Here is a 12,500-nt window from a genome sequence, read left to right as displayed (position 1 = left end):
TAGTTTTATGAAGTAATGTTATAATAATGTATGTAATTGACCTTGGAGAGTGGATTTCTACGATATTTCCTGCGAGCTCTTTCTCAGTCAAAAACACCATCAGCAGCTTCTTCGTGTTTTCATGGATACCGTATTTTCGGAGTATAAGTCTTACCGGAGTATAAGTCGCACAGGCCGAAAATGCATAATAAAGAAGAAAAAAAACATATATAAGTCGCACTGAAGTATAAGTCGCATTTTTGGGGGAAATTTCTTTGATAAAACCCAACACCAAGAATAGACATTTGAAAGGCAATTTAAAATAAAGAATAGTGAACAACAGGCTGAATAAGTGTACGTTATATGAGGCATAAATAACCAACTGAGAACGTGCCTGGTATGTTAACGTAACATTATGGTAAGAGTCATTCAAATAACTATAACATATAAAACATGCTATACGTTTACCAAACAATCTGCCACTCCTAATCTCCTAATCGCTAAATCCCATGAAATCTTATACGTCTAGTCTTTTACGTGAATGAGCTAAATAATATTATTTGATATTTTACGGTAATGTGTTAATAATTTCACACATAAGTTGCTCCTGAGTATAAGTCGCACCCCCGACCAAACTATGAAAAAAACTGCGACTTATAGTCCGAAAAATACGGTAATTGACTGCTGTTTGGATAATGACGTCCTGAGCTGGCGTTATGACTCATTCTGCATCAGTATGGTGCAGACCAGTTTTGCCAAGTTGTCATGTTTTTGATGATTTCTATTTTTCAATGAATATCAGCCGCTTCATCTTCTCAGCACTGTCAACTAATGGCGGGAATGCTTGTACCTCAAACATGTTCTTACAACTTAAAGCATAACAACTAGCCAATAGATTGCTTTTATCTCAAAATACTTAAGTTGAGCAGCCACTTTAAAATATTTTTCATTACATAACTATGATACGTGAATGTTAGTTATAATGCATAACTTTAAGTGAAAAATTTTGCCAAATTCTTCTTGACTGGTTCTCATGAGAAAACTATTCAGTGGGAACCAGCCTGTTGAATAAAACATGACCATTATAGAGCAGCGACAATGGAAAAATGACTGTAAAACAAATATGTCTCTGTGCTGATGATAGAGACGAGCCTCTGTCCTCAATAGGAGGCGAGAACCAGTCCACCATTCCTCTACTGGTCAAACTGGTCAAGACATGCAGGACTTCTTTCTAGATTAATTTGAATGCACTGCATTGTTCCTAAAGTGGGAGAGGGGCTCATTTGTGACTGGAATGAATTAGACCTCAAGAGCTGTAAATGTGATGGTGTGGTCAGGCCTTTTGTTCTCGTTGCTAAAGGTTTAGGCACGTCCCACTGACGCTTCCAAGATGACACTTTAGGAGTTGCAACATCTAACCTTCAAGCACACATCGTGTCTGCTGTCCATTCGAGCAGACGTCACATTCTAGAATAGAATATATCTTTATTGTCATTGTACAACAAAATTGTGAGCAAAACTAATTTAGAGCAGACGTCACATTCTCTACCTGCCACCTGCTTTAGCCTCTTTGTGTCATGTGTGTGTCACAGTAAATCCCCAAAAAGAGACATGTCTTTATGATCACGCCCTGTGACAATGTGTTTTTGTATAATAATGATAGTTTGCATGATTGCAACGTGACAGTGCTCCCTTCCAAATGCCCAAATACCATAAGCACGCCCGTCACTGTATTGCTGCAAAATGTCCCTGCTTTATGAGGTAACCTTATCATTTTGCGCACAGTATCTGATGAATGCCTGTTTTTTGTGTGCTTTTTTAAATTGGGGCGCACATACTTAATGTGCCCCGTAAGAAAAAGCTTGGCAAATGTATAACGTCACCAGGAGGAAAAAAATACATTACTATTATAACTAATATTGATAAGAATAATAACAACCAAACTAACTTGAGTGTTTACAGTAAATAGTAGTGATGGGTAAGTGATGCATGAGTGAGTGTTTGGCCCACTCACTACCTGTATCGTCACAGCACTGATGTACTGTGTCAATGTTTTGTAATGGCCAGCCAGCTGCTGGTTTCAAAAAGGCAGTACATTTGACATGCAAATAAAATTGTTTATTTATTAAGATGCCCATTAGCTGTTACAATAGCTGTTCTCATGGGCTCTAAAATTTCGAAAACGCTTTGCTACATGACAAGATTAAAGCAAAAGTGAATACACACACATATTCATAGTTAATAAAAGAACAGCTCTGCATGAATAGCATATAATAGTTATGTTAATGCTGACTACACAATAGCCTTAAAAGTATAGTTGTTTACAGAAAGTCCCACTCCTAAAAAAAAAAAAAAAAAAAAAAAAAGATACAGATTATAATTTTGGAAACCAAAAATAGACCAAAAAGAAAAGTATAGTTACTCTTGTGTGAGTTTTATTTTTTATTTTTTTTACAAAAAGTTACTAGATTCATTACCAAAATCCAAAATGTAGCAACGTTAAACAAACCTATGTTTTTAAATTAATAGTTGCACAGAAAGGAATGTTAAATGCACATTTACCTTATTTGGCGCTATAATATCAACGTGATCCCACACTGATTTTTTTTATTTGTTTTTATTTTTTTGTAAACAACTCCTTTTAGTACGGGCTGTCAGTCGTAAGCCAAAAGATACCCTTCTTGATTAACACCATTTTTTAGTCAATTGACAGCAGCTGTATTGTCAGTGCTTTTTATTTCTTTATCTGAAAGCACACTATAGCACTCCTTGTGTTTCACGAGGCATCGATGCTTCAGTATCGTTTGACCCATCACTACTAAACAGCCAAAGCAATTCATTCAAATGTTTATATTTGTGTATGTCTGATGATCATAATAACCACAAGAAGTAAAACAGATGTCATTTAAACATATTAAAACATTACCAACAACTCCAAATAGCCGTGGAAATTGGCGATACGGCCTGAAATCTATATCACGATGTATGTTGCATCCTCCTGCGATAACGATATATATCACAATATATCATTGATCATATAACAATATATAAGACGTGTTATAAAAGGCTCCTAGGCTGCTGACGATAACATATTGCATCATCCATCCATCCATCTTCTTCCGCTTATCCGAGGTCGGGTCGCGGGGGCAGCAGCTTAAGCAGGGAAGCCCAGACTTCCCTCTCCCCAGCCACTTCGTCCAGCTCTTCCTGTGGGACCCCGAGGCGTTCCCAGGCCAGCCGGGAGACATAGTCTTCCCAACGTGTCCTGGGTCTTCCCCGCGGCCTCCTACCGGTGGGACGTGCCCTAAACACCTCCCTAGGGAGGCGTTCGGGTGGCATCCTGACCAGATGCCCGAACCACCTCATCTGGCTCCTCTCGATGTGGAGGAGCAGCGGCTTTACTTTGAGCTCCTCCCGGATGGCAGAGCTTCTCACCCTATCTCTAAGGGAGAGCCACGCCACCCGGCGAAGGAAACTCATTTCGGCCGCTTGTACCCGTGATCTTGTCCTTTCGGTCATAACCCAAAGCTCATGACCATAGGTGAGGATGGGAACGTAGATCGACCGGTAAATTGAGAGCTTTACCTTCCGGCTCAGCTCCTTCTTCACCACAACGGATCGATACAGCGTCCGCATTACTGAAGACGCCGCACCGATCCGCCTGTCGATCTCACGATCCACTCTTCCCCCACTCGTGAACAAGACTCCGAGGTACTTGAACTCCTCCACTTGGGGCAAGATCTCCTCCCCAACCCGGAGATGGCACTCCACCCTTTTCCGGGCGAGAACCATGGACTCGGACTTGGAGGTGCTGATTCTCATCCCAGTCGCTTCACACTCAGCTGCGAACCGATCCAGTGAGAGCTGAAGATCCTGGCCAGATGAAGCCATCAGGACCACATCATCTGCAAAAAGCAGAGACTTAATCCTGCAGCCACCAAACCAGATCCCCTCAACGCCTTGACTGCGCCTAGAAATTCTGTCCATAAAAGTTACGAACAGAATCGGTGACAAAGGGCAGCCTTGGCGGAGTCAAACCCTCACTGGAAACGTGTCCGACTTACTACCGGCAATGCGGACCAAGCTCTGGCACTGATCATACAGGGAGCGGACTGCCACAATCAGACAGTCCGATACCCCGTACTCTCTGAGCACTCCCCACAGGACTTCCCGAGGGACACGGTCGAATGCCTTCTCCAAGTCCACAAAACACATGTAGACTGGTTGGGCAAACTCCCATGCACCCTCAAGGACCCTGCCGAGAGTATAGAGCTGGTCCACAGTTCCACGACCAGGACGAAAACCACACTGTTCCTCCTGAATCCGAGGTTCGACTATCCGGCGTAGCCTCCTCTCCAGTACACCTGAATAGACCTTACCGGGAAGGCTGAGGAGTGTGATCCCACGATAGTTAGAACACACCCTCCGATTCCCCTTCTTAAAGAGAGGAACCACCACCCCGGTCTGCCAATCCAGAGGTACCGCCCCCGATGTCCACGCGATGCTGCAGAGTCTTGTCAACCAAGACAGCCCCACAGCATCCAGAGCCTTAAGGAACTCCGGGCGGATCTCATCTACCCCCGGGGCCTTGCCACCGAGGAGCTTTTTAACTACCTCAGCAACCTCAGCCCCAGAAATAGGAGAGCCCACCACAGACTCCCCAGGCACTGCTTCCTCATAGGAAGACGTGTTGGTGGGATTGAGGAGGTCTTCGAAGTATTCTCTCCACCGATCCACAACATCCGCAGTCGAGGTCAGCAGAACACCATCCTCACCATACACGGTGTTGATAGTGCACTGCTTCCCCTTCCTGAGGCGGCGGATGGTGGACCAGAATTGCTTCGAAGCCGTCCGGAAGTCGTTTTCCATGGCCTCACCGAACTCCTCCCATGTCCGAGTTTTTGCCTCTGCGACCGCTGAAGCCGCACACCGCTTGGCCTGTCGGTACTTGTCCGCTGCCTCAGGAGTCCTATGAGCCAAAAGAACCCGATAGGACTCCTTCTTCAGCTTGACGGTATCCCTCACCGCCGGTGTCCACCAACGGGTTCTAGGATTACCGCCACGACAAGCACCAACTACCTTGCGACCACAGCTCCAATCAGCCGCCTCGACAATAGAGGCGCGGAACATGGTCCATTCGGACTCAATGTCCAGCACCTCCCTCGTGACATGTTCAAAGTTCTTCCGGAGGTGGGAATTGAAACTCTCTCTGACAGGAGACTCTGCCAGACGTTCCCAGCAAACCCTCACAATGCGTTTGGGCCTGCCAGGTCTGTCCGGCATCCTCCCCCACCATCGCAGCCAACTCACCACCAGGTGGTGATCGGTAGAAAGCTCCGCCCCTCTCTTCACCCGAGTGTCCAAAACATGAGGCCGCAAATCCGATGACACAACTACAAAGTCGATCATGGAACTGCGGCCTAGGGTGTCCTGGTGCCAAGTGCACATATGGACACCCTTATGTTTGAACATGGTGTTTGTTATTGACAATCTGTGACGAGCACAAAAGTCCAATAACAAAACACCACTCGGATTCAGATCCGGGCGGCCATTCTTCCCAATCACGCCTCTCCAGGTTTCACTGTCGCTGCCAACATGAGCATTGAAGTCTCCCAGTAGAACGAGGGAATCACCCGGGGGCGCACTCTCAAGTACTCCCTCGAGTGAATCCAAAAAGGGTGGGTACTCTGAGCTGCGGTTTGGCGCATAAGCGCAAACCACAGTCAGGACCCGTTCCCCCACCCGAAAGCGGAGGGAAGCTACCCTCTCGTCCACCGGGTTGAACTCCAATGTGCAGGCTCTGAGCCGGGGGGAAACAAGAATTGCCACCCCAGCCCGTCGCCTCTCACTGCCGGCAACGCCAGAGTGGAAGAGAGTCCAGCCCCTCTCGAGAGAACTGGTTCCAGAGCCCTTGCTGTGCGTCGAAGTGAGTCCGACTATATCTAGCCGGAACTTCTCCACCTCGCGCACTAGCTCAGGCTCCTTCCCCCCCAGCGAGGTGACGTTCCACGTCCCAAGAGCTAGCTTCTGTAGCCGAGGATCGGACCGCCAAGTGCCCTGCCTTCGGCTGCCGCCCAGCTCACATCGCACCCGACCTCTATGACCCCTGCTATGGGTGGTGAGCCCATAGCAGCATATTGCATCATTTCCGTTTATATTATTTTTTCAAAACTCATATTAATCTATTTTGCTAATAAACTGTTAATATCTGGTTACTCGCTGTTGTAACATGGTTCTATCTACACTTCTGTTATAATGTAATAAACACATATTATTCTGTGGTTGGATACTTTACATTTGTTTTGGGCAAGTTTTGTAATACAAATGCTGTTCATATTTACAAAATCATTGAATGAATGAATATTTGATCACAATTATAATCCGACAAAAATACAGGATGGTGGTATAACAATATCAATTAAATATTTAAATATATTTGATTTTATTACATGTAGAGATGTCCGATAAATGCGTTAAAATGTAATATCGGAAAATTGCCGGTATCGTTTTTTTTTTTATTATCGGTATCGGTTTTTTTTTGGTTTTTTTAATAGTTTTTTTTTTTTTTATTAAATCAACATAAACAACACAAGATACACTTACAATTAGTGCACCAACCCAAAAAACCTCCCCTCCCCCATTTACACTCATTCACACTCATTCACACAAAAGGGTTGTTTCTTTCTGTTATTAATATTCTGGTTCCTACATTATATATCAATATATATCAATACAGTCTGCAAGGGATACAGTCCGTAAGCACACATGATTGTGCGTGCTGCTGGTCCACTAATAGTACTAACTTTTAACAGTTAATTTTACTCATTTTCATTAATTACTAGTTTCTATGTAACTGTTTTTATATTGTTTTACTCTCTTTTTTTATTCAAGAAAATGTTTTTAATTTATTTATCTTATTTTATTACTTCTTTTTTTTTTTAAAACACCTTATCTTCACCATACCTGGTTGTCCAAATTAGGCATAATAATGTGCTAATTCCACGACTGTATATATCGGTGGATATCGGTATCGGTAATTAAAGAGTTGGACAATATCGGATATCGGCAAAAAGCCATTATCGGACATCCCTAATTACATGCAATATTTTGAGCAAAATAAAGTCAGTAGTGCAAAAATAACTTAGCAAAATACTTTGGGTTTTGCTGTGTCCAATGACTGATTTCCTGAGTTTGTAAACTATAACAAAAACAAGAATATAATTTGCAGTAATAACAAATATCAACCTAATCTCTGTTTACATTCATGAACTCCAGCTTTTATGAATGTGTAATGTAGCATTTTTCGCTATTCCTCGTCCTCCAGTGAGAATGTTACGTGTAAGAAACTCAGTTTATTTCCCGCCACGCAGGCGAGGATTAGTGAGTCGGAAACTGGGAAGTTAGTCGCTAGTGAGAACGCTGCAGTGCATTGAGGACGCTGCTGTTCTCTCATCGCTGTCAAATATGCGGGACCCACACGGCTGACAACTAAAGGGCATTTAAAGGGCAACGGTAAATATGTCCTTCCTTCAAAGAAACAGTAGGTTATTAACTAACTATTACATGCCTTCTTTGCATTTTTTCCGCTCATTGTGTAATAAACGACACAATAATCAGCTTTTTTCTTTTGGCAGGTTTACAAAACACTCCGTGAGTTCCCGCAAAGAGTTGACAAACCAGTTTTACTTTAAACCAGGAGACTTCTTACTCTGAAAAGACTGACTTACCTTTGCTCTAGAGTATTGTAAGGATAGAAGCAGCGACTGTAAACAAGGTGAGTGCATATGAAGACTTGTCACTTCTTTCCATTCCACTTTTAGACACTTTCTTCTTGTAAGAGTGAGACATCATTTCTTGGATTTTGGACTGATTTTATTTGACTTTTTTTTCCTTTTTGAACGATGTAACAAACAGGTTTGGCCTTCCTTTCTTGAACCTCACCTGTTGGTACGCTGTACTTGAGTCGCCTTCCATTCAACGTGGAGTTTGTACATAGTGTCGCCTTACTTTGTCGGATTATTTACACCTCCAGACAGATGTCACTGGGGTCAGAACTTGAGGTCATGTGACGTATCGGTACCGTGTGTTGACAGTAAAGGGACTCCTCAGTTCTGTGACACCTGTGCATGAATGCAGTGAGGCTGATCCGAGACCAGCTTGGGGACCGGATCTTATTATAGAGTGTTCAGGTGTACCTAATGAAGTGTCTGGTCAGTGTAAACCATAAATAATACTTCACGTTTACTTTCTGACTTCTTACGTCCTGATCAGATCTTTTGGTGGACTTTTAAGGTGTGACTGTGACTTAAGTATTAGGTTGCACTCTTCCTGGAGAGCATGTTTAGATTATTAATGGGCTGTGAGCATCTTCGTTTGGAACAGCAAGTTTTCTTTGCCAGGTTACAAGTTATCGTATTTTGAGGGAAATTATCGTACATACCCGATTTAGCGTCGCTCAGGACCATCCGCTACTTTAAAACATTATCACAAATCGTGCATGGTTTTTATTTGCTTTGGTTTGCTGTCATTATTTGTACATTCTATTTGCACTACAGGATCACAATATTTTCTATTTTTCTATTCATTCTATTTTATTTATAATCTATTCCTGTTATAACTAGGTGTGTACAGGTGCGATATCTGATAGCGGTCCAAAAACAGTATCAGCTGTAAGCGTTCAGATACAAGCAGACTTGCAGCATGTTTACTTGTGCAAAGCTGCACAATCAGCTAACATCTAAATCAGTGGTTCTTAACCTCGGTTCGATGGAACCCTAGGGGTTCGGTGAGTCGGCCTCAGGGGTTCGGCGGAGGTCAAGACACACCCGACTCATCGTGTAAATACAAACTTCTCCCTATCGGCGTATTACGGATAAGGCAACAGCTGACTGATTTGCAGGTGTGTAATTTGTTGTGAGTTTATGCACTGTGTTGGTTTTGTTCTTTGAACATTATAACATTAACAAGATTGTTGCGTTCAAATGTCTATTAAGTACATCAATAGTAAAAATGTTGCGTTCATTACCAAGTAAAACATAAACCAGAGTGTTGCGTTGAAATGTCTACTAAGTACATCAATAGTAAGGATGGTGTGTTCAAGTGTTTACCAAGTAAAATAATAGTGTTGCATTCAAATGTCTACTAACTACATTAAAAGTAATAATGTTGTGTTCAAGTGTTTACCAAGTAAAACATTAACGAGATTGTTGCGTTCAAATGTCTATTAAGTACATCAATAGTAAGAATGTTGTGTTCAAGTGTTTACCAAGTAAAACATAAACAGGAGTGTTGCGTTCAAATGTCTATTAAGTACATCAATAGTAAGAATGTTGTGTTCAAGTGTTTACCATGTAAAATAATAGTGGGAGTGTTGCGTTCAAATGTCTATTAAGGACATCAATAGTAAGGATGGTGTTTTCAAGTGTTTACCAAGTAAAATAATAATGTTGCATTCAAATGTTTACCAAGTAAAACATTAACGAGATTGTTGCGTTCAAATGTCTATTAAGTACATCAATAGTAAGAATGTTGTGTTCAAGTGTTTACCAAGTAAAACATAAACAATAGTGTTGCGTTCAAATGTCTATTAAGTACATCAATAGTAAGAATGTTGTGTTCAAGTGTTTACCATGTAAAATAATAGTGGGAGTGTTGCGTTCAAATGTCTATTAAGTACATCAATAGTAAGGATGGTGTGTTCAAGTGTTTACCAAGTAAAATAATAGTGTTGCATTCAAATGTCTACTAAGTACATTAAAAGTAAGAATGTTGTGTTCAAGTGTTTACCAAGTAAAACATTAACGAGATTGTTGTGTTCAAATGTCTATTAAGTACATCAATAGTAAGAATGTTGTGTTCAAGTGTTTACCAAGTAAAACATAAACAGGAGTGTTGCGTTCAAATGTCTATTAAGTACATCAATAGTAAGAATGTTGTGTTCAAGTGTTTACCATGTAAAATAATAGTGGGAGTGTTGCGTTGAAATGTCTACTAAGTACACCAATAGTAGGGATGGTGTGTTCAAGTGTTTACCAAGTAAAATAATAGTGTTGCATTCAAATGTCTACTAAGTACATTAAAAGTAAGAATGTTGTGTTCAAATGTTTACCAAGTAAAACATAACGAGATTGTTGCGTTCAAATTTCTATTAAGTAAATCAATAGTAAGAATGTTGTGTTCAAGTGTTTACCAAGTAAAACATAAACAGGAGTGTTGCGTTGAAATGTCTATTAAGTACACCAATAGTAAGAATGTTGTGTTCAAGTGTTTACCATGTAAAATAATAGTGGGAGTGTTGCGTTCAAATGTCTATTAAGTACATCAATAGTAAGGATGGTGTGTTCAAGTGTTTACCAAGTAAAATAATAGTGTTGCATTCAAATGTTTAGCAAGTAAAACATTAATGAGATTGTTGCGTTCAAATGTCTATTAAGTACATCAATAGTAGGAATGTTGTGTTCAAGTGTTTACCAAGTAAAACATAAACAGGAGTGTTGCGTTCAAATGTCTATTAAGTACATCAATAGTAAGAATGTTGTGTTCAAGTGTTTACCATGTAAAATAATAGTGGGAGTGTTGCGTTCAAATGTCTATTAAGGACATCAATAGTAAGGATGGTGTGTTCAAGTGTTTACCAAGTAAAATATTAGTGTTGTATTCAAATGTCTACTAGGTACATTAAAAGTAAGAATGTTGTGTTCAAGTGTTTACCAAGTAAAACATTAACAGGAGTGTTGCGTTCAAATGTCTATTAAGTACATCAATAGTAAGAATGTTGTGTTCAAGTGTTTACCATGTAAAATAATAGTGGGAGTGTTGCGTTCAAATGTCTATTAAGTACATCAATAGTAAGGATGGTGTGTTCAAGTGTTTACCAAGTAAAATAATAGTGTTGCATTCAAATGTCTACTAAGTACATTAAAAGTAAGAATGTTGTGTTCAAGTGTTTACCAAGTAAAACATAAACAGGAGTGTTGCGTTCAAATGTCTATTAAGTACATCAATAGTAAGAATGTTGTGTTCAAGTGTTTACCATGTAAAATAATAGTGGGAGTGTTGCGTTCAAATGTCTATTAAGTACATCAATAGTAAGGATGGTGTGTTCAAGTGTTTACCAAGTAAAATAATAGTGTTGCATTCAAATGTCTACTAAGTACATCAATAGTAAGAATGTTGTGTTCAAGTGTTTACCAAGTAAAACATAAACAGGAGTGTTGCGTTCAAATGTCTATTAAGTACATCAATAGTAAGAATGTTGTGTTCAAAAGTGTTTACCATGTAAAATAATTGTGGGAGTGTTGCGTTCAAATGTCTATTAAGTACATCAATAGTAAGAATGTTGTGTTCAAGTGTTTACCAAGTAAAACATAAACAGGAGTGTTGCGTTCAAATGTCTATTAAGTACATCAATAGTAAGAATGTTGTGTTCAAGTGTTTACCATGTAAAATAATAGTGGGAGTGTTGCGTTCAAATGTCTATTAAGTACATCAATAGTAAGGATGGTGTGTTCAAGTGTTTACCAAGTAAAATAATAGTGTTGCATTCAAATGTCTACTAAGTACATTAAAAGTAAGAATGTTGTGTTCAAGTGTTTACCAAGTAAAACATTAACGAGATTGTTGCGTTCAAATGTCTATTAAATACATCAATAGTAAAACTGTTGCGTTCAAGTGTTTACCAAGTAAAACATAAACGAGAGATGTGATGTTCATGCACGGTTAGTTTTATGCACCAGTAAAAAAACATGGTAACACTTTAGTATGGGGAACATATTCACCATTAATTAGTTCCTTATTAACATGCAAATTAGTAACATATTGGCTCTTAACTAGTCATTATTAAGTACTTATTAATGCCTTATTCGGCATGGCCTTATTATAACCCTAACCCTCTAACCCTGACCCTAACAAATAACTCTAAATTAAGTCTTTATTACTTAGAATATGTTCCCCTAGTGTCCAAATAATTCTAAATTAAGTTATCTATATTCCCCATACTAAAGTGTTACCAAAAATATATAACTTTGTCTTGAATTTGAAAAAAAATAACACTTTATTTTTCACTAAAGAAGGGTTCGGTGAATGCGCATATGAAACTGGTGGGGTTCGGTACCTCCAACAAGGTTAAGAACCACTGCTCTAAATGTCTTCCAATCTTCCAGTCTTTTCTTGTATTTTAGTGAAGTCATTTACAAAAGGTCAACACTGTAGGCCACAAGTTACTAGGAGCAAGCAGCTACACAACAGCTAAGCACTCAATAGCCAGACATACATAATAGGTGTGCTTAATTGAACAATACTGCAGCCTAAAACACCACATTAGTCAATATAAACGAGGATCGAACAAAGTTGTATATTACTTACACTAACGTACAGGAACAAAACACATCTATCAGCGTTGCCAGACGTGCGATAAATGTCATCTTTGAACGATAATTAATGTGATCCTCAGTACGATCATTTCCCAAAGTCCCATAATGTATGATAATAATGTATGTACTAATAGTACAGACAGACATACT

The 12,500-nt window shown here is 40.0% G+C and overlaps 1 protein-coding gene across 2 annotated transcripts in view; it reads left to right on the top strand.

The window, feature by feature from the left end:
- Nucleotides 1–7,412: 7,412 nt before the first annotated feature.
- Nucleotides 7,413–12,500, top strand: part of depdc7a (DEP domain containing 7, paralog a) — a 36,822-nt gene continuing 31,734 nt past the window's right edge. Inside the window, exons 1-2 of one of the 2 annotated variants that reach the window (XM_061963530.1) lie at nt 7,413–7,491; nt 7,614–7,753. The gene's annotated coding sequence lies outside the window, so the exon portion shown is untranslated. The other variant, XM_061963529.1, reaches the window with a different exon arrangement.

This window comes from Nerophis lumbriciformis, linkage group LG06, assembly GCF_033978685.3.
Source record: "Nerophis lumbriciformis linkage group LG06, RoL_Nlum_v2.1, whole genome shotgun sequence".
NCBI classification, from domain to species: Eukaryota; Metazoa; Chordata; class Actinopteri; order Syngnathiformes; family Syngnathidae; genus Nerophis; species Nerophis lumbriciformis.
The sequence above is the reverse complement of the archived record's forward strand: the minus strand, read 5'-3'. Positions and strand labels throughout refer to the sequence as shown.